Source organism: Coenobita brevimanus, chromosome 82 (genome assembly GCF_032717465.1).
Source record: "Coenobita brevimanus isolate Jiangsu-jjx chromosome 82, ASM3271746v2, whole genome shotgun sequence".
Classification (NCBI taxonomy): Eukaryota; Metazoa; Arthropoda; class Malacostraca; order Decapoda; family Coenobitidae; genus Coenobita; species Coenobita brevimanus.
The window spans coordinates 8,535,782-8,557,356 of NC_137035.1; the positions used below are offsets into that span (position 1 = coordinate 8,535,782).

Genomic DNA, 21,575 nt, shown 5'->3' on the forward strand with positions numbered 1-21,575 from the left:
CAGCCAGGTTGGTTTAGGAAGAAGACTGCCACAGTCTTCCCTGCGTGTCGTAAAAGGCGACTAAAAGGGGCGGGGTGAGGGGACTAGGGACACCCTCCTCTGTTTTTTTAGTTCCTAAAAAGAGACAGGCCAGAGAAAGGGATGGGGGATTGAGTTATCCCCGTACCCTGAAGATTGGGTCTATGAATGTGTGTGGATGTAGTACGACTGAGGCTAAAAGGGAGGAGATTGGGAGAATGTTTGTGAGAAGAAAGTTGGATGTGTTAGCTTTGAGTGAAACAAAGATGAAAGGGAAGGGTGAGTCTATGTTTGGAAGTGTGAATGGAAGATTGTCAAGTGTTGATACAGGAAGGGCAAGAGAAAGTGTGGCCTTGTTAGTGAGTCCGGAAGTACAGCAATGTGTGATTGAATGAAAGGAGGTGTCATCGAGATAAATATGGGTGAAAGAGAAATTTCAACGTGAGTTGTGGGTGTTTGTGAATGCATATGGGCCTGCTAGTGAAAGGGATGAAGAAGAGAGTCTTTCTGGAATGATGTTGATGAGTGTCTGCAGAGTTTTGGAGAGAATGTGAATGTGGTAATGATGGGAGTTCTGAATGCTAGAGTGGGAAATGTGGAAGTTGAAGGTTTAGTTGGTATGCATAGTGTGCCTGGAAGAAATTAAAATGGGGAACGAATGATAGCGATGTGTGTTGAGCGAGAGATGGTGATTGGAAATACGCTGTTTGAGAAGAAAGATATTTATAAGTATACATGTGTGAGACAGGAGGGTGGAATGGTTGTGGATAAAGCATTGATGGACTATGTGGTTGTGTCTAGGAATGTAATAGGAAGATTGTTGGATGTGAGAGTTCTGAGAGGGGAGGGTGGAGGAATGTCTGACCACTACCTGGTGGAGGGAAAGTTAAGAGCAGGTAAGAGATGGGTGAGAGCTAGGAGGGTTAGGTGTGGCAGGGAGGTTTTGAAAGTGAGTGAGTTGGATAAAAGAGAGAAAATGATAGAGTATCAGGAGAAATTGAACGACGAGTGGAACGCAGTGAAAGATCAGGAAAACGGCAGTATGGAGAAGGAATGGCAGTTATTTAAGAGTGTCGTGGTGGGGCACGCAGAAGAGGTGTGTGGTGTGAGACGTGTGGGTGGTGGTGTAAGAAAAGGAAGTGAATGGTGGTGCGAGGAAGTAAGTATGGCTGTGGCTGAGAAGAGACGTGCATATGAAGTGTGGCTGCAGAGGAAGGATGAGGTGTCATATGAGAGGTATAAGGAAAAGAGGAATAGGGCAAGAAGGACTGTGCGTGATGCTAAAGTGGCAGCAGATGAAAGGTGGGGTAGGTGACTGACTGAGAATTTTCAACAAAATAAGAAAATGTTCTGGAAGGAGGTGAAAAGGGTGCGACAGGGAGAGTCTGGGATGGAAGAGCGAGTAAAAGCAGAGGATGGAAGGATGTTAATTGAGATGGATGCAGTAAGGAAGAGATGGGCAGAGTATTTTGAAAGATTGTTAAATGTAGAGGAGGAGAGGGTGGCTGAGATTGTGGCGGATGGAAGGGTGCACAGAATAAATGTGTTGGGAGAGTTGAATGATCCTTTGATCACGCAGGAGGAAGTGGAGAAGGCAGTAAAGGAGATGAAAACAGGGAAAGCTGCAGGTATGGATGGGTGTGCTGTGGAATGCCTGAAGGGTGGTGGAGTGACTATTGTTGACTGGTTAGTAAGATTGTTGAATGGGTGCTTTGTGAAAGATACGGTGCCAATTGACAGGGCAAATGCTTGTGTGGTCCTGTTGTATAAAGGCAAGGGTGATAAGAATGAATGTACTAGCTTTAGGGGTATAAGTCTGTTGAGTGTTGTAGGTAAGGTGTACGGTAGAGTGTTAATTATGAGATTTAGAGAGGGTACAGAGGGAGTGATTGGTGAAGAGCAGTGTGGCTTTAGGAGAGGGAGGGGATGCGTCAATCAGGTGTTCGCTGTGAGACAAGTGTGTGAAAAGTATTTAACGAAACACAAGGATGTGTTTTGGGCATTCATGGATTTAGCGAAAGCGTATGATAGAATTAATAGGGAGGCTTTGTGGAATGTTTTAAGATTGTATGGACTTGATGGTAGGTTACTAAAAGGGATGAAAAGTTTTTATGTAAATAGTAGAGCGTGTGTAAGAGTGGGAAATGCTGTGAGTGATTGGTTTCCCATGAGAGTGGGGCTGCGACAGGGATGTGTGATGTCACCTTGGTTGTTTAATATTTATATGGATGGTGTTGTAAGAAAGGTGAATGCAAGAGTTTTAGGTGGAGGTCTGAGTCTGGAGGAAATTGAAAGTTAATGAGAATAGGAGTAAAGTAATGAAGTGTACGAGGTTGGTAGATGGTAGGGGGATGAATATAGTTTTGAATGGTGAGTTGCTTGAGGAGGTAGAGTGTTTCAAATATTCAGGGTCACATGTTGCTGTGGATGGAAGAACAGATGCAGAAGTGAAGTTTAGAATGAATGAAGTAAGTAAGGTGCTGGGAGGAATGAAAAAGTCTTTAGATGTCGTTCACTTAGAATGGATGTAAAGAGAAGGCTGTATGAGGGTGTTGTGGTACCGACTGCATTATATGGGGCTCAGACATGGAATATGGGTGTAGCAGAGAGGAAAAATTTGAATGTAATGGAGATGAGGTGTCTGAGGAGTATGTGTGGAGTGACGCGTATGGATCGAGTGCGAAATGATGAAGTGCGAAGGAGAATTGGAGTTGCTCGGGAGATGGCTGGTAGAGTTGAGCAGAGGGTGTTTCGATGGTTTGGGCATATGGAGAGAATGGATAATGAGCGATTGGTGAAAAAGATAACTAGATCTGATGTGAGAGGTGTCAGGCTGAGAGGGAGACCACAAATAGGATGGATGGACAGTGTGAAGAGAGCGCTGGATGTGAGAGGCATGTCTGTTGAGCATGGAAGAGTGGCTGTGAGTGACAGAAATAAATGGAGAGATATTGTGAATGAATAAATGATGACGCAGCCCTAGGGAGATATTCTTCCACATTTGGTCTGATCAGGTAGTCAGGTCAGGTGTGGGTAAGGGGATGGGTCTATTATGATATGGCAGGGGTAAACCAGCTCTGTTGTCGGGCCCTGCTGTGGATGTCACTGATTGCACTGCGCAGTTGACCCTTGTGCGGTGTGGTGCTGTGAGGATCTGTCCCTTCTCCCCTTTGGGACTAAGATGCGAATGAATGTGTTTGAATGGATGAGTAAATGGGGAGTGTGTCGTCCTGTCTCGGCTACCTCCCTTTCCTTGGGGGAAGCAGCCTAGGTATATATATATATATATATATATATATATATATATATATATAATCTCATCAGCCGTTTGAGTGTCCACTGCTGGACCGGCCTATCCCAGCCGAAGCAGGGATGATACAGCCAATGTATCTCTACCAAGTGGCTTAGCTGTCTGGTAAAGTTTGTATGTTGGGTGAGAATTCTTGTAAGTGTATTGTAGGGTTGGAGTGGCTTTGGATGTGTGTATAGTGTGTGATCCACGTGTAATCGGCCCGCGCAAGCCGACTGGGTGCAAGCATACTTTATAGTATGCGACACTGGCTCAACCACAGCACCCCTGATGTCCATCAATGCAGTACGTGGCCAGAAGAACGCTCCCAAAGTTTATTACCCTGGCACGGCACGAATCCTCGTTCTTCAGTGTACGAAAACTCACACTTTACCACCGAGGCTACATATATATATATATATATATATATATATATATATATATATATATATATATATATATATATATATATATATATATATATATATATATATATATATATATATATATATATAGCCTATTGTATATATATACAGAGAGAGAGAGAGGGAGAATATTCTTACCATGAAGGAAGGTGGAAGGAGTGTTACCTCCTTTTGTGTTCAGTGGCACCAAAAGCTAATTTCTGTAATTATTTTCGTTTCATTTTTTTTTTTTTATCATTATAGTCAGTCTTTTTCCATATTTACAAAACCCACAAAATGTTGTTTTCAGTAAAAGATGTTACCAATAATTGAGAAAAAAATACATTTTGGATACCCATCGCCCTAATAGTTTATATATCTAAAAATGATAATTAAAGTTCATTAGAATCTTATAAATCAGTGCAGTATGATATAAAAATCATTACCCTTTGAAGCCGTGCTGAACATGAGTAGAAGGGGAGAGGGAAGAGGGTGTGAGTAAACAAGAGAATCATCATCCATGTCGATGTGAAACATCTTGGCTCTGGAAGATAAAAAGGTAATGTTCTCAACTGAAAGATATGAAGGATGCACGGGGGAGGATGACGATACATACACCCTGACAGCACTCCCATAGGCTGCCAAGATGGATGGGCCATAAGGAACCCTAATGGTATCATCCTTACGATTTAGCCGGTTGTGTTCTTTGGAAGCAAAAGAAGGACATCCAAAACTACTTCCTCACTGGGGGCTCATCCTCTTGTTGGGCTGCTGACTGACTGTGGTGATGGTGGGAGGAGATTACGTGGGTATTTTTAGTTGACTAAAGAAATATTTGCAGTAGGGCAAGTTCGTACATGTGGAGTCAGGATAATAGCTTTAAGCCAGGGGAATTTGCTGGTTCCTGACTCAAAACCACAATGTTTGTTGATACGGCCCTTCCACAGTAAGTCCCTCATATGTACTGTGGGCGCTAGAAGAAGACGCATTCATTGGTGGATGCGTTTATATTATAGAAGTGCAGTAATAATAGGCTACTGTTTGCACAGATAATTTCTTACTCTGATATATAAAACAAGTCATTGTTTGCACACCTGACAAACTTTAATAGTGATGTAGGGTAATAATAGGCTACTGCTTGCACAGCTTTCTCAACCTAGACTGAGTAAGGAAGTCAGATGATTTTTACATTATCACGCATGTCAACCAATTATCGCCTGTTCACAGTCTTCCATCTGAAGAAATCTTTGGAGGTCTTCAGTCTGTAGAAATCTTTGGACAGAAAAATCGAGTATTTATGTTGACACTTGCCAACCTCAGTTCACTCCCTCGAGGTGGTTTCAACCGCAGGTGGATTTAACCTGAATTAAGCGTTTCAGCGGCTTAAAACCTCAATCCGAATATCTGTAATCTGGGATTACGCTGTAATTCAGGTTTTTAACAGGCGATCGGGTTCATAACCTAGACTTAAATTTGGGCCTTAGAGATTAAGGACATTGGTACAGTGATAGAAAAAGAGATAAATGTGCTTAAAAATGGATAGATGACTTGTAGGGAAAGAGTTTCGTGCTATGAAAACCTTGATATTAAACAGAGATCTGAGTATGACGAAAACGGAAATCTAGCTTGAGGAAGTTTTCATGTTTACATTAATGAATGTGTGGGAGACAACGGTGTGGTATGAACAAGAGTTAATAAAGAGAGCAACGGAAGTGCGAGTGCTGGGAAAGGACTGTGGAGTGCAATGTGGTTCGTGAAAGATGTTTGGTGAAGATGTCTCTGGACACTCGAGTCCAAGACAATGTAAAATGTATTTTGATGGTATGGTTAAGTGGAGAGAATGACTGTAAATAGAATGGTGCTAAGGGTATTTCGGAGCGAGTATGGAGGTAGGAAGACGCGTGGTAGGCCATAAAGAGGGTGGATAATTGTGGTAAATGGGTGTGTGTTTGTAGGGTGATGAGGATTGGGAACTGACTAAGGATCAAGTTGATTGGAAGAATTTTGTAGGAGTGTATCGGACTGTCTGTAGCTGACAGGTGTGTGAAACGTGTAAGCGAAAATGATATGGCTGTGGGGTGGAGTCACGATTCCAGGACTTAGAATGGTGTGTGAGTGAGAGTGTGACCCATTCAGTGGGACAGGCTCAAGGTTAGTCCAATAATTTTTTAACGTTCTCTGGACCCTACTTCACTTTATCCTTGGGCGGGAGAAGCGGTAAGGATGATGATGATGATGATGATGATGATAACAGGATCTCGTGGGCCGTCCCCCGTAATCAGCTTTCTGTTTATTCCTAACACTAGTTCAGTGGCGGATGCTGCTAACAGAGATGCCCTTTGTGTTGTTAGGGTTAAGTATGGTATTATCTGCTTTTTTAAAACCATCTAAATTTCATACAATCTCCAGCCGTGGAGCTGGGCAATGCAGTTTAGCTGTGGCTGTTGTAAATATAAATAAATGAATATACAAATAAATATATTCGAGTTATATATATATATATATATATATATATATATATATATATATATATATATATATATATATATATATAAAACTGTGTGTGTGTGTGTGTGTGTGTGTGTGTGTGTGTGTGTGTGTGCTACCACCGAACGGTGTTCTTCAGCAAAAGGGGACACGTGTGTAAATGAACGGATGAACGAAGAATTTAAGTCTTTCAGTATGAAAAGACTTTCCTTAATTTGTATAAAATCAGACTCTTCTCTGCACCAGGAAGTGATGGAACTCATAGCCCTACGGATAGCAGACCGCTTTTTTAACCACTTGACTAAAAGATTGTACACCACTACTCTAAACACTTGAATACCATCTCCTTGTAAAATTCAGATTTGGGGGATCAAACCCATGTCCCTTTGAACAGCTATCAACTTTCCTAAACTTCTCCACAGTTTTCGGGCCGTGGCTTGTTCTAGCTACCATTGGACCATGTGCTTCATGGCATGGGGATCTTTGTAGTACCGTTTCCATAGGGGTATTGTATATGGCACCTTGATTCTTGTGTATGTTGTTTCTATAATGCTAACATTGCCATAGTGTGCATCAATTTTATACAAGGTAAATTAATGACTGTGGAAAAAGTGCTGCGAAATATCCAGAGGTACTTACAATACGACCCTCTTGTCTTCTGCATCCTCGTCCGTCAGGTCTCTATATCTCATGTCCTTCTTTACATGTGTAGGCTACAAATAGGAGAGTCAGGTTTGTAACGACTTGACTAAAATAAGTAGGTCAATTTCCTAACCACTTCAAAAACAAATAAGCAGATGACTTCGTTAATTACTTCAAGAAAAATAAGCAGGCCACTTACCTAACCAGTTGTCCACTCCTACAGACTCTGCCTGTACCTTGGCGGTCAGTTTTCACTTCTCTGCCCGTGTTCTCCCTCATCGTGGTTCACTTTGGACAGAGCTGGGGATTCTACACTCTACTCACCGAGCTGCCCACCTACCTCAGCAACATACAGCACTTCGATATCAAGGGGGTTAGTAAAATACATACCAGCCTACCATTGCACGTTCGTTCTTTTATGACGGTTCTCTAACTCTTTCCGTCATCATTGATGACCCAGTGCATTCAGACTGGATGGTCGATTTATCTTGTAACCATGAAAAGTATTTCTTATCGAATAGCTAAGGTTAACAAAAATTTTATGCTACTTCAGCATATCGCTCCGCCTTTGGGAGTGGCCCAATTATGTACTGGAAAAACATACAGATTATAACACTGGTCAACAAAAATTAAATTACTTCATGGTTCTGAATTGAAATGGTCTAATTCTAGGGTAATCGAAGGTGCTGAACTCGAATATGACATCAGTAAGGATGTATCTGGTCCGGTTCTTGAAAACCAGTCTATCGGCGTATCTTGCCCACAGGATGTGACATACACTTGTTTGTTTAGTTCCATCAATTAAATTTGTATTTTGTTCCAGGTTACATATATTGTTTCCAGTTCTATTCTTGCAGAAATTCTTAATCACTCTGACAGTGGTGAAAGATGGAACGCCGCAAATATGTAAACGATCCTGACCGTTTTTGTTACATTTGTGGAGCGTTCACCCCGGAAAGCTTCAAGGAAATCTTCACGAAGACTGTTCGAGTGAACTACAAAAGCTAATTCAAATGTCCATTAGGCGACCAAGACAAGAAGTGTGTAACTCACATAGCGTGTAGGTCCTGTGTCAATCACCTGAATGAATGGGTGCATGGAAAACGAAGTTTGGGTTTGCCATTCGCTGTACCAATGGTGTGGCGAGAGCCCAAAAACCACAGCAACGACTGCTACTTCTGTCTCACGAACATCAAAGGAATAACTGTCAAGACACGAGCCACAGTACAGTACCCCATTATCGCTTCTGCAATCCGACCAGTGCCACATGGTGCAGAACTACTAGTTCCAAACCCACCTGCTGAGCACGAGCTAAGCAGCGAATCTGATTCCAATCATAGCCCCATGGATGATGACTACCAGGACGTCTCAGGAAACAGTGGGCCCCAACCATCCAACCAGGAAGCCCTTCATGGCTCATAAGGGACCTTGGTTTGTCTAAAGAAAAGGCAGAGCTCCTGGGATCACAACTGAAGCAGCAGAACCTGCTGGAAGATGGGGTGCACATCACTATGGCGCATCATCGGCGTAAACAACTGTCTGTGTTTTTCAAAATGGCAAACAGCCTCTGATATTACTGTCTGGGTTTTTCAAAATGGCAAACAACCTTTGATATTACTGTTTGTGTTTTTCAAAATGGCAACCAACCTTTGGTACTGCGATTACGTGGTGTCTCTCATGCAACAAGTCTGCAAGTCTGATCCATAAAAGTCAGATGATTGGAGACTGTTTACAGATTCAGGAAAAGACACTCTGAAAGCAGTCCTCCTACACAACGGGAATCAGCTTCCATCCGTGCCAATAGTACACACGGAGAAGATGACCAAGAGCTATGAAAGTATGAAGGATGTGCTTTCCGCTATTGAGTATGAGAAGCATCAGTGGAAAATATGCATGGACCTCAAAGTGATCATTCTACTTCTGGGCCTTCAGAGCGGTTTCACAAAGCACATGTGCTTTCTCTGCTTGTGGAACAGCAGAGCTAATGCCGAGCACTATATAAGAAAAGAATGACTGGCAAGACCAAAAGATGCACCCAGAAGGTTTAATTGTCTTCACAAACCCCTTGTGGATCCAGGAAACATATTCCTGCCTCCACCGCATCTCAAGCTGGGCTTGGCAAAAAATTTTGTAAAAGCCATGGATCAAACAGGTGCTGGGTTTCAGTATTTGTCTATGAAGCTCGGTGGCGTGGTATCCAAAGCCAAGTTGAAAGCAGGGATCTTGAATGGTCCTTACATCTGCATGCTGGTTAATGATGGTGACTTCAACAAGACATTAAAGCCGCTGGAGAGGAACGCATGGGAATCACTCGTGAATGTCTCACAGAACTACCTTGGAAACTATCAAGCAGACAAATTTGAATAAATTGTAGCAGGCATATTACGGAGGTATCGAGCTCTGGGCTCACGGACGTCCTTGAAGATTCATTTCTTTCACTTCCACCTCGATTTCTTCCCAGATAACCTCGGAGACATCAGTGACGAGCACGGTGAAAGGTTTCACCAAGACATTGATATAATGGAGAGCAGGTATCAAGAGCGATTCCGTTCCAACATGCTGGGTGACTACTGCTGGATGCTACAACGTGAAGAGAGTCAGCTGAACAAGCAGAAAAGCAAAGTGCAGAAGTATTCTTAGAACTTCATTGCTTGTCTACATTGGATTTCCATATTTTTGTACCATAAATCATCACAATATTATCTGTGTGTGCCTCAGTAAATGTAACAAGGTTGAGACGAGTTACGCCACATTGAATATGTTTTCAGTCTGATGTTCAAGAAACCTGATCCGATAACGCAAAATGAATATCAGAAGTGAAATCAGTGATATCAAATTAGTCAGGGACACATACTCACGTATGAGGACCATTTTGACCAATTATAGTGGCTTGATTTTTCTTCTTACTGCCCTATATCCCTCTTCTAAATACTCCTCCTTCCTTTTCTGCATCTGCTTTTCCTGCACTTCATTTTCATCTACGTCTCTCTAACTCCGTCTTCTCCTGTTTGCTGACCTACTCTTTTCCCACTCTTCACGTTCTTTCTGCTTGGTTGGTTTTAATGGACTTGTAGAACCCATAATGGTCTTTAATATCAGCCAGTCTTTGCAGCTCTTTTCTTTGCTCAGTCTACCGTTTGTTCTCTGTGTCACGGCGTTATCTCTGGGTTTCACTTCTGAGATTCTGTAAAGGAGCTAGGATGAGCCAACCAGTTGTTATGTGCTCTATTCCTTATTGCAAGAAGGGCATATATGCCCTCCCACTTTCATCAAACCTGTCTTTATGGCGGCGAGTGGAGAAACCTGGTATATCTTCTGCAGTGCTTTGGAGCAGTGTCTTAGTGTTTAGCCATTCTGCATTTAGGTTTGTTGCACTGTTGTTTGGATCTAGTGGTGGGCATTGAGAGAGTTTCTCTGTAATAGTGCTGCGGAATGTATTACACGTTGCCACATCCTTTAATTTACTACAGTTCAGTTTGTTGATCGATGGTCTGCAGCGCATTTGTGGGCGTATGACTAACTGCGGTTTGGTGACTATAAGGTTATGATATGTGGAGCACTCAGCACTTCCCATAGCTCGGGTTACAAGAACTTCTCTTCGATCTCACTGCCCTAAAATGACATACTCAACTGACGCCAATCTAGATCGTGGGTGAATCCACGTGGACTTGAGTTAATTCTTGAGTTGAAAGATGGTGTTGGCGATGACCAGACTTTGTTCTGAGCATAAAGAAAGCAGTCTAAGGCCACTTTTGCTCATATTACCAACACCATGGCAGCCTATAATGTCTTGCCAGAAGTGATTATCTTTTTCTACTCCTGCATTAATATCTCAAAGCAGAATCAGTTTGTCATTGGGTGGTAGTGAACGAATGGTAGCATCCAAAGAGTCATGAAAGGAATCTTTGACGGTGTCCTCAGAGTCAAGCATCAGGGCATAGGCACTGATGAGTGTTGCATACTGGCCTTCAGAGATTGGTATGAGCCAGGGTATCGGCCTCTCTGATATACCCACAGGTGCTTCTTGGATCTGTAGAAGGTTGCATCGGATTTCAAAGCCAATGCCATGGTTTCTTCTTAGATTGTCTAGGTATCCCCTCCAGAAACAGGTATACTCTTCTCCTGCTTCTATTAGGTTGCCCTCTCCTGAGAGGCGATCTCAGACAGGGCTGCAATGTCAGTTTTATATCTTTTTAAGTCATGGGCCATAAGGGCAGTTCTACGGTGTGGTTGTGTCGTGGTCGGTATCTGTCAAGGTTCGTATATTCCAGGTAGCAAGAGCCAGAGGGATGCTTTTGATTTTGCACCCGGATTGTGGGATGCCTTGACAGACGTGTTTATCTGCTCAGATGGTGCAGAGCAGAAGGTGTCTAGGTTACCTTTTCTAAATCCCTTCCCATCAGGGATAAGCAGGTGGGCCTCCCGTTTCTGGCTGCTTAGTCACAGTGGATGCTGCTGAAGGCATGACATGCTCCTATGCCATCATGCCAGCGACCACTGGGTCAATGCCGCCTGTGTGCAGGACTCGAGCTAGCGCCATCACATCACACACTACACACCACAGACTAACATATCTCACAGTATCATATCTGACAGTGTCATACCATACACTACCCCAGTGCACACTACCACACCACACTACCACACCACACACTACCACTCTACAAATTGCCACATAAAACTAACACACGATGCACCAAGCACTACCATACCACACATCAGGGGAAAGTGGTGCCAAATGGCCCAGGTGGGTAATATGGACCACCCTTAGTAGCTATGCTGGTAGCTGCTGCCATCTGTTGGTAGCATCATGTAACTAATCTTCCCGCCATCAGCATGAGAAAGTTACCAAGCATGAACACCACACTCTGTTCGTGAGAATTTTTTTTTTTTTTCAACACCGTCTGATCTAATGATAAACATTTTTAAAAACTGTTTTGTAGGGATATAGTGCGTATAATTTTAAGTAATTTTGCACGATTACTCGCTGTAGTGTGTGATTCGGCTTGACAAAAGAAGTAATTATTTTCTTGCAAATGGTTGGCAGTGAGGTTTGTTTACATTCAGAGCACCTATGAGACAAAACAGCCTACGTGCATATGGGGTAAAATGGAACACTGTGCCATTTTACCTCTAGGTGGTCCATATTACCCATCCATATTGTGTGATAATACCAATTAATTTTATTATTTACAGTTTGCTTTTAAATTATAACCTGTTATACCTACCTAGAGAACTGCATTATATTACTCTTCAGGTTTCTAGAACTACAAATTCCTTCCAGCGACCATGCCTCGTAATTACGTAGGAAAACAACCAGGCAGTCGTGGACCACCAAAGCCATGGAGCCTGCCCTCCAAGCCCTTGCAAACGGTGAAATTGGATACAAAGAATCAGCTGATCACTTCGGTGTTCCTAAGACAACGCTAAAACTGAGACATGAGAAAGGGAATAAGGTCTATAAGGGATCATCAAAATCTCATGGTAGATACAAGACAGCTTTTTCAAGGAAATGGAGAGGGACCTTGAGCAGTATATCTTAGCTGTTGAATAGATGATGTTTGGTTTGACCCCAGCAGAAATTCGCTTGTTGAGCAAAATCATATCTAGCATCCATTCAAAAATGAAATTGCTGGAAAAGACTGGTTGTATGGGTTTCTTTTACGCCATAAAAATCTCTCCATTCGCCAGCCTGAAGCAACCTCTGTAGCACGAGCACTTGGTTTCAATTGCACAGCTGTCAGCAGGTTTTTCGGGAACTTAGAGGCTCTTATGGAAGAACATAAATTTTCATCTGACAAAATATACAGTGTTGATGAGACTGGTATAATGACTCTTCAGCCTCGACCGTCAGAGATCATAGCTCTACGAGGTAGGAGGCAAGTTGGTTCCCGCACATCAGCAGAGCGTGGGGTTTCTGTGGCGACAGATGTGTATGTCAGCAACAGGAGCGTTTGTACTACCCTTTTTCGTGTAGCCTAGATCAGGATAAAGGCTGAGCTAATGGTTGGAGCTCCAGTAGATTCAGTGTATGCATGTCACCAGTCAGGATGGAATGAAACCGATATCTTCACAAATTGGATGCAACATTTTATCAGGTTTTCTGGTGCTTCCAGAAGTTCTTATACTCACACTCACAACCTGGCTGCGAGGGATGTTGCAAGAGATAATGGTGTACATATATTGAGTCCTTCCTCTCAGTGCACACACAAGCTGCAACTTCTAGATGTTGCAGTCATGAAGATGCTTCTACATACTATATTCAAGAGGTTGAGCGTTGGTTAAAACAGCGTCCTGGAAGGTGTGTCACAGTGTTTCAACTATCCATTTCGTTTGGAAACGCCTCTCTCAAATCAGCAACGGTCTAAAATGCAGCAAATGGCTTTAGGAAAATGAGGATCTACCTACTCAACTGGAACATATTCGAAGATCAATATTTTTTTCCTTTCAGATGTATCATGCCAAGGTAAACCTAGTTCTAAAGATAACCACCCCCTGTCAATGTTAGAACTACACAGGAACTTCCAGATGAACTTCAAAGGTTAGATGGTAATATCCAAGAAACAAAATGATGTCCAAAGACCTGCTGAGGCCACAACATGCTGTGCTAATAGGCCTACAGCACAACCAGGTTTTGACAAAACACCTGCCACTGCTAGTACTTCCGGCAACATTTCTTCCTTTGAAATAAGTCCCCCATCTAAGGCAAATCGAACACTCGATTCAAAACGAATATCATTGAGGGCAGTATCAGAATACACAACATATTCCCCTCACAAACAATGACTGCTTGAATCTCAAAATGGAAATACAAGAGCTGAAGCAATAAAGGGGACAAAGAGGAAGGTTAAGTATGTACCCTCTCCACAATATGTCTACCCCCGATGTGTATATGTCCCCCCCCAATGCATACATGCCCCCACTAAATTTGCTAGGTCAGCATGCTTTCCCACGCCTGAAGACGGCGTTATTGCATCAGTTGATATCAGGCAGCCGAGAAGGGAAGACTATTTTACTGTGAGCTTGTAATAAACTCCTTATCTAGCTGTTTGTACACGGAGTTTCTATCACCAAAGTATAGCAAGTTACATTTGGTAGCAGCGGTGTTTCGGACCATCACATTCTGACCGCCTCCTTGGATTTTTAGTGATACAAGATACACGACGTCTCGCATCTGCCAGCCTCGCCCCTCCTCCATGCCTCTAGTGGTGTCATACCTTGGCTGTGCTTTTCGAGTGTACCATTTTTCTCACCAGTGCTCACCTCTCAAACAACCGCACCCATACGCCTTGTTCCTGACCGCACGTGTCACCGTCGCCAACCTATGCACCTGTTGCACCTGTTCCCGGCACCTGTTCCGGACTCATCATAGCTCCTGCCCCCACGGTGCCACTTATCACTGTCTGCCCGCTGCCTGCCCACCACCATTCTCTGCATTTGCAACTCACCAGCTCTACACCTGCCTTGCGCCGACATTTGCCCTCACCACCCACCACCGGCCTCCGCCGTCGCCCGCATCTGGTCTGCATTACGGAGCCTCCTAAGACCGCCACTCCCTGCCGGTGATTCATCGCAGTGTCTCTTCTCCTCTCCGCCCAGCTGTCTCTCCACCGCCGCCCCGCCCTGCCCCGCCCCGCCCCGTCGCCCCGCCCCGCCCCGCCCAGCCCCGCCCCAGCCCAGCTACGCCCAGCCACCCCTGCACGTCATACATCTCAACACTCCCATCTCTACTGTGTAACTATAGTATATCTTTCCTTTCTATAGAGATTATCCTCGATTTTCTCTACAGATTGGTTATTGTAAATATTAGTAGTGTACCCCCTCCACAATATGTCTACCCCCGATGTATATATGTTCCCCCCCAATGCATACATGCCCCCACTAAATTTGCTAGGTCAGCATGCTTTCCCACGCCTGAAGACGGCGTTATTGCATCAGTTGATATCAGGCAGCCGAGAAGGGCAGACTATTTTACTGTGAGCTTGTAATAAATTCCTTATCTAGCTGTTTGTACACGGAGTTTCTATCACCAAAGTATTGCAAGTTACAAGTATGAGAAAACAGCATCAGAAGGCAAAGAAAGCAGAATGTTCAAGAATTACACTGAAGAAAGTACATGGAAAACGAGTCTCGACAACACCTCAAGATGAGTCAAGTGAGTCCGATAATGAAGACGACACACTGCTTTTACTGCACCGAAAAATACAGCAAAACATCAACAGGGTGTATTCAGTGTTCTATCTGTCTATTTTGGGTACATGATGATTGTGCAGTTGATGAAGATGATGTTGCATTTGTGTGTGAAATTTGTAGGCCTACTTAAATGCGCCCTTTGTTTATGATCTTTCATTTTAGTTTTCACCATGGAATAAGAAGCAAGTTTTGAGCATGACTATTCATATTAGTTTTCTACATAAAATAAGAAAAATTACTAATATTCACCAGGTATGATACAGGCATAACTATTTTGCATTTAATTATACAAATAAGAATGATCAGGAATTTGTATTATAAACTCTAATGAGTATTCATTGAATTTTATGATTATGTTGTTTTGTGTGGCGGAATCAAAATCATGTCACTTAGTTCTTTTCATGGAACAAAGGAAATGTAATTTTATGTCTTAAAAATATGTCTCTAGATGTTCTATCATCTCCTAACCATGGGAAGTCATTATACTCCAAAGGTGAGGGCCATTTTACCGAACCCGTTGTACAAAATGGCCCACCAGCAAATGTTATTTTCTTTTAAATCTCACAGTGAAACTAACTTGATTTTATTATTATAAGTTTACATGCTGGAGAAATAAACACATATCATTAACGTGCCATCAGTCTTTCAGTATGGACGTATTAGGTACTCAAAACATGGACTTGAACCTTAAATGTACCTATTACAACAAACATTAGCATACCACACACTACCAAACCACACATAAACGACAGCACACATAGCCATACCACAAACTACCACACCATACAATACCACACCATACACTTCCACACCATATACTACCTCACCATACACTGCTACACCACACACTGCCTCACTAAACATTACCGTATCATACCACACACTGCCACACATAATACTGACATATAAAATACAGCCACCTCCACACACTACCACACCTGACTCTGCTCTGTAAAATACTTAACAGTATCACTGAATCACAAACATGCACCTCCAAGACCCAAACCATCATTACCTCCAACTCCCAACACATGCGATTCTATAAAGCACAAGCAAGCAAATTCGTGAACCACCGCGCAAACATGTCACCTAACACCAACATGCACTGATTCTGCAAAACAATCCTCTCAGCATAGGGAATCCTTTCTACTCGATCACAATGCAAACCCTTCATCCCAGGACAGACATATAATGTTTTCAAAAAGGCAAAGAATGAACAGGCATAGAGAAGGAAGGAATCAACAACCTGAAGCTGAATCATTTAGTACAACAGGGTATCCAGGCCCTTACAAACATCAGCAACTACTCACACTCACATCTGAAAACTTGGAACAATTATCACTGCCTAAACCAAACAAGGACCCAATACACCCTTCTTCATACAGAGCCATAACACTGCTTAGAACAGCGTCCAAAGTAAATGAACTACCTCTTGCATCTTTACACGGGCTAAGAGCATTACACACCACAAAAAACTTTATGATTAATTTCACACAAGAACTGGATGCATCAACTCCGTGACACCCGCACAACACAGTCTCACAAGAAGAGATGTTAGTAAAGCCTTCGATGCCATCGCCCGACGAAAGCTAATCACGAAGATATACAACACATACATGGAGAACAACACCAAATGATGGCTTGCTAACAATTTACCTGATAGATAAGTACATATTACATTCCGGGAGAAGTCACCAAGAACACGAAATTTCCCTAACGGAGCTCCACAATGCTCCATTCTCTTATTCACTCTCAAACTGTACATGCATGGTATTTCCACACGCTAAGCACGTGCAAACATTGCCTTGTATGCAGAGGACATTACCGTTACAATCACACACCTGTGCAGACAACCTATATATTGCAGCAGTGTTATCTTAACACACTGCAGGCTTGACTCAAAGAAAAATGGCTGACAAATGCCCCAGCCATATCCACCACCACATTCGTCACCAAAAGCAAGTGTGAACACAGGTACTCCCCTCACATCATTATAATGATATACTGTACATATGCCACACGACCCTTCACTAAGGTCTTTGGAGTGACATATGACACCGGACTCACTTTCAAGGACCATGTACTGTTCAAGATGTCAAAACATCGTGCACCCCCTAACTCTGTGCACTCAGGGCAGCTACAGGGCAAGACCTTGGGCAGCAAAAAGAAACACTCTTCTTACTCTACAAACAGTATGGGCTACCATATATATATATATATATATATATATATATATATATATATATATATATATATATATATATATATATATATATATATATATATATATATATTGAAGCACTTTTCCTGTCACAACCTTCTTTCTGATCGTCAGCATGGGTTCCGCCAGGGACTTTCCACTAACGAACTTCTCACCTACCTTTCAGACTCCTGCTCATCCTCCTTTCGGGACTTTGGCGAAAACTTTGCCTTTTCAGTTAACATCTCAAAGGCTTTCGAGTGAGTTTGGCACATCTATGCATTTTCCAAACTCCCGTCTTATGGTTTCTATCCTTCTATCCGTGCTATCATCTCTAGTTTCCATTCTGGTCTTTCTATAGCTGCTGTTGTAGATAGCCACCGTTCTTCTAGAGTTATCAATAGTGGTGTGTTCCTCACGGCCCTGTCCTATCACCAACTCGTTTCATTTTGTTCATCAATGACGTTTTAAGCTGTACATCTAACCCTATCCACGAATACATTGATGACTCAACCCTGCACCCTTCCATTCGCGATCTGCAGTGTCCATCTCGGCAGTTACTTCAACAAACAAGGGATAAGACCTAACGTCCGACTTGGGTCATATCTCTGATTGGGGTAAAAGTAATATTGTTGTTTTTAATGCCTCAAAAACCCAGTTCCTACATTTCTCAACCTCACAAAAGCTTCTGGAGAGCCCTCTAATTTTTAACAATATGCAACGCAATCCTGCATCATCTTCAAACATACTTGAGGTTTTGTTTATTTTGGAAAGATTACATCACCTCTCTTGTAAGATCCGCTTCCCAGAGGTTAGGTGTGCTAGGTCGACCCTGTGCCTTCTTTACCGCGGTACAGCTGTTGACTTAATACATGGGTTTTATTTGCCCATTTGCCCCTGTGTAGAGTACAACTTTCAAGTGTGGGGAGGCTCCCCACATACAGCTCTTCCCAACAAGGTGGAGTCAAAGACTTTTTATCTGATTAGCTCTCCACGGCGATGCACGTCAAAACCTGCCATTGCACTACCCTTGGCGAAACCCGGATTTTGTGGTATACGTCTAAAGTAACCCTTCCTTTATCATGTAGGCTTGGATGAAAGTTGATTATAGTACTGTATGTATGGTAAAAATTCCTATGAAAAGAAACCATCGCATCAGTCTTATTGACACCAGGTCTGGTAGCTCAGCTGAAGTCAGCACATACCAACATCCCGTACGGTCCGTTGCTCAGTGGGGGATTGTTTGGGGGAGGGGGGAGGACATTCTAATCCGCGTGTTGCTGGTCAGGGCCAGGTGGCCGGAGCGTCAGCCAATGGGAACGTGAGAGGAGATAAAACACGCATTCTGATTGGTTGCCCATGGTGGTGTGTGGTGAGAACGACGAGAATAATAGAAAACGCGACCCTCAGAAAAGTTCCCCACTCCTCAGCTGCCGCTGTGCTAGCCAATGCCCCTGACAATGAGGGTTATTGTGGGTAAGAATACTATTATTCTGTGTTATTTTCATCATTGTTTCTTATGTTGTGTATATTACAATGTTACTTTTATATTTTAAAAAGCATTTTGTACCACAGGAAGCTGGCAAAGTTCATTGTAAGTAGAGGCCTATTGGAGAAATACAGTAATACTATTATTTTGTTATTACTATTATTATTATTATTATTATTATTATTATTATTGTCATTACTACATTATTGTTTATGCTGTGTGATACAATGTTACTTTTATTTTCATTTTGTGCCACGAGACACAGGCATGTTCATTTGGGTAGACACAGGGGTTATCAGGATAATAATGATATTATTCTGTTTTATTGTTATTAGGATTACATTATTATTTATGCTGTGTGTCTACAATGTTGCTTTTATGTTTTCATAAAGCATTCTGTGCCACGAAACGCAGGCAAAGTTCATTTGGGTAGATAGATAGTAAAAAGGTTAATAATAATAATAATAATAATAATAATAATAATAATAATATTATTATTATTATTATTATTATTATTATTACTATCATTACATTTATTGTGTATGCTGTGTGTTTACAGTCTTATTTTTACGTTATTAAACGCTTTTAAGTTTGTTCCACAAAACCCATGCAAAGTTCATCAAAAATTACTATTAATAACCATAACAAACAAAACAGGCAAACATACAAAAAATATGGTCAAAAACACATCTATATCGTTATCTACAGATTACAAACATAACAGTACCAAAATAAGAACAGTCTGGCACAAACAGAAAAACAAGTTATGGTTGCAACAACATTGGGTAGGCTGCGGAAACTTGGTAAACTCTGACTGTGTTTTTCGGTGAATTATACTTGTGGTATGTAGGTAGGTATTGGCACGCGGCATTATCTCTCATTGGGATAGAAGTAATCTTGTTGGTTTTAATGCCTCCAAAACTCAATTCTTACATCTCTCAGCCTGACAAAATCTTCTGTAGGAGTACCCTCTAATATTTAACACTATGCAATTCAATCTTGCATCATCTTTAAACATACTTGGGGTTTCATTCTCTCGGGATTTATCTTGGAAAGATCATATTGCCTCTCCTGTACAGTCTGCTTCCCAAAGATTAGATTTGCTAAGTGGACTCTGTGCCTTCTTTAACCCGGCACAGTTATTGACTTTATACTCGGGTTTTATTTGTCCCTGTGTAAAGTACAACTCTCATGTGTGGGGAGGCTCCCCACATACAGCTCCTCTCAACAAGGTGGAGTCAAAGGCTTTATATTTTATTAACTCTCCTCCCCTTACTGGCTCCTTTCAACCTCCCCTCTTCGCTACACTGCTGCATCTGCATTTCTTTTCTATCGCTACGTCAATGGACAATGCTTCTCTGAGCTATTTGCTTGCATCCCTCCACCACTATGGCAGGAACGTGGCACTCGTCTAGCAACAAACTCACATCTTTTTTCTGTCCAGTTCTCTAATGCAAGAGTTAACCGTTACTCCCAGTTTTTCATGTATGCAACAGATCAACTCTGGAACTGTTTCCCTCTGTCTGTATTTCCTGCCGCCTTTAATCTCCAATCTTTGAAACGCAGTGTGTCCAGGTATCTTGAAATGAACGGATTTTCAATTTGGCTCTTTGTAATTTTATTTTTTTTCTTGGAGGGAACAATTTATGGACTCCTGGCCTTTGGTTCCTTCTTCCTTGCATTAAAACAAAAATGCCACAAAAAGAAGCATACGCATCATCGGTGTAAGGAACCTATGAGACAACCCAATATTGAGAATTGCTTGCTTGCAGTGGGTAGATCTGTTCCATCAGAGGAACCAGAGTTCAACAACAACAACACTGGAACACCATGCACTCTTATACCGCACATTACTACATCATACACTGCTACAACACACACTGCCCCATCAAAGGGGTTAGTAATTACTTTATGTCTTGGAAATTGTGAACTCCACTTCTGTCCATTATCAGTATTCCTTTCTTCTATATGTTTCTTTAGTATCCCAGTACACTCCTCATAAAACAGATACTAGAGTATTAGACTACCGTATTGCATATTGCCATAATGGCACAAATGCTTCTGCTACTCATTTGCCTTTTAAGCATACTGTCACGCATAAAGGAAATGGACCACCAAGACTGGAACTGTGGTTACTAGAGGCAGTAAGGGCTCCAGAACATAACCATATGTTCAGTTTTCTGTTTATCTCTTATTTTTTTCCCCAAAGAAGAACAGGTGACAAGGAAAGGATCTGCACTCCCGATGTACAAAAATGACAAAAAAAAAAAAAAAAGTTACAACAGGGAGTTGATGGTGAGTTTGTATCTGAATAAACCTTCAGATCTAACAGTGTATATGACGAAGAGGGTGATAGGCTAGTAAGTCAGGGTGGTGACGCAGGAAGATGAGAGGTTATAGACCATATTTTTATGTACTGGTGGTGTAAATAATCGGCTCATTCAGTATAACCCGAGTACGATACCCAAGCAGGTTAGACTCTTGGATATAGTTTGTTTCTCCTATGTTCCTGTTCACTCAGAGGTCAAAATAGGAAATTGCATGTAAATTCGACTGTATTTTTTGTGGTATTGGAGACTTTCGAGACATGCTAAGAAATGATTACCTAAAGCACCCTGTGTAAGAGACAGATATGAAACCTGTGCTTTCTGCCAGTTTTCCTCTTCTTGTTCGTCTTCCTCTTCTTTTCCCTCTTCATCTTCTTCTCCCTCTTCTTATCCCACTTCTTCTCCCTTGTTGTCTTCTCCCTCTTTGTCATCTTTTCCCTCTTTTCTTCTTCCTCTTCCTCTCCTTCCTCCTCCTATTTTTCTTTCTCTTCCTATTGTTCTCCCTCTTCCTATTTTCTTCCTCTTC

General features: G+C 42.1%; 1 pseudogene; it reads left to right on the forward strand.

Annotated features, from left to right (window-relative positions):
- The window catches only part of LOC145409679 (sialin-like), a 72,877-nt pseudogene that overhangs the window by 40,479 nt on the left and 10,823 nt on the right, over positions 1–21,575 (forward strand).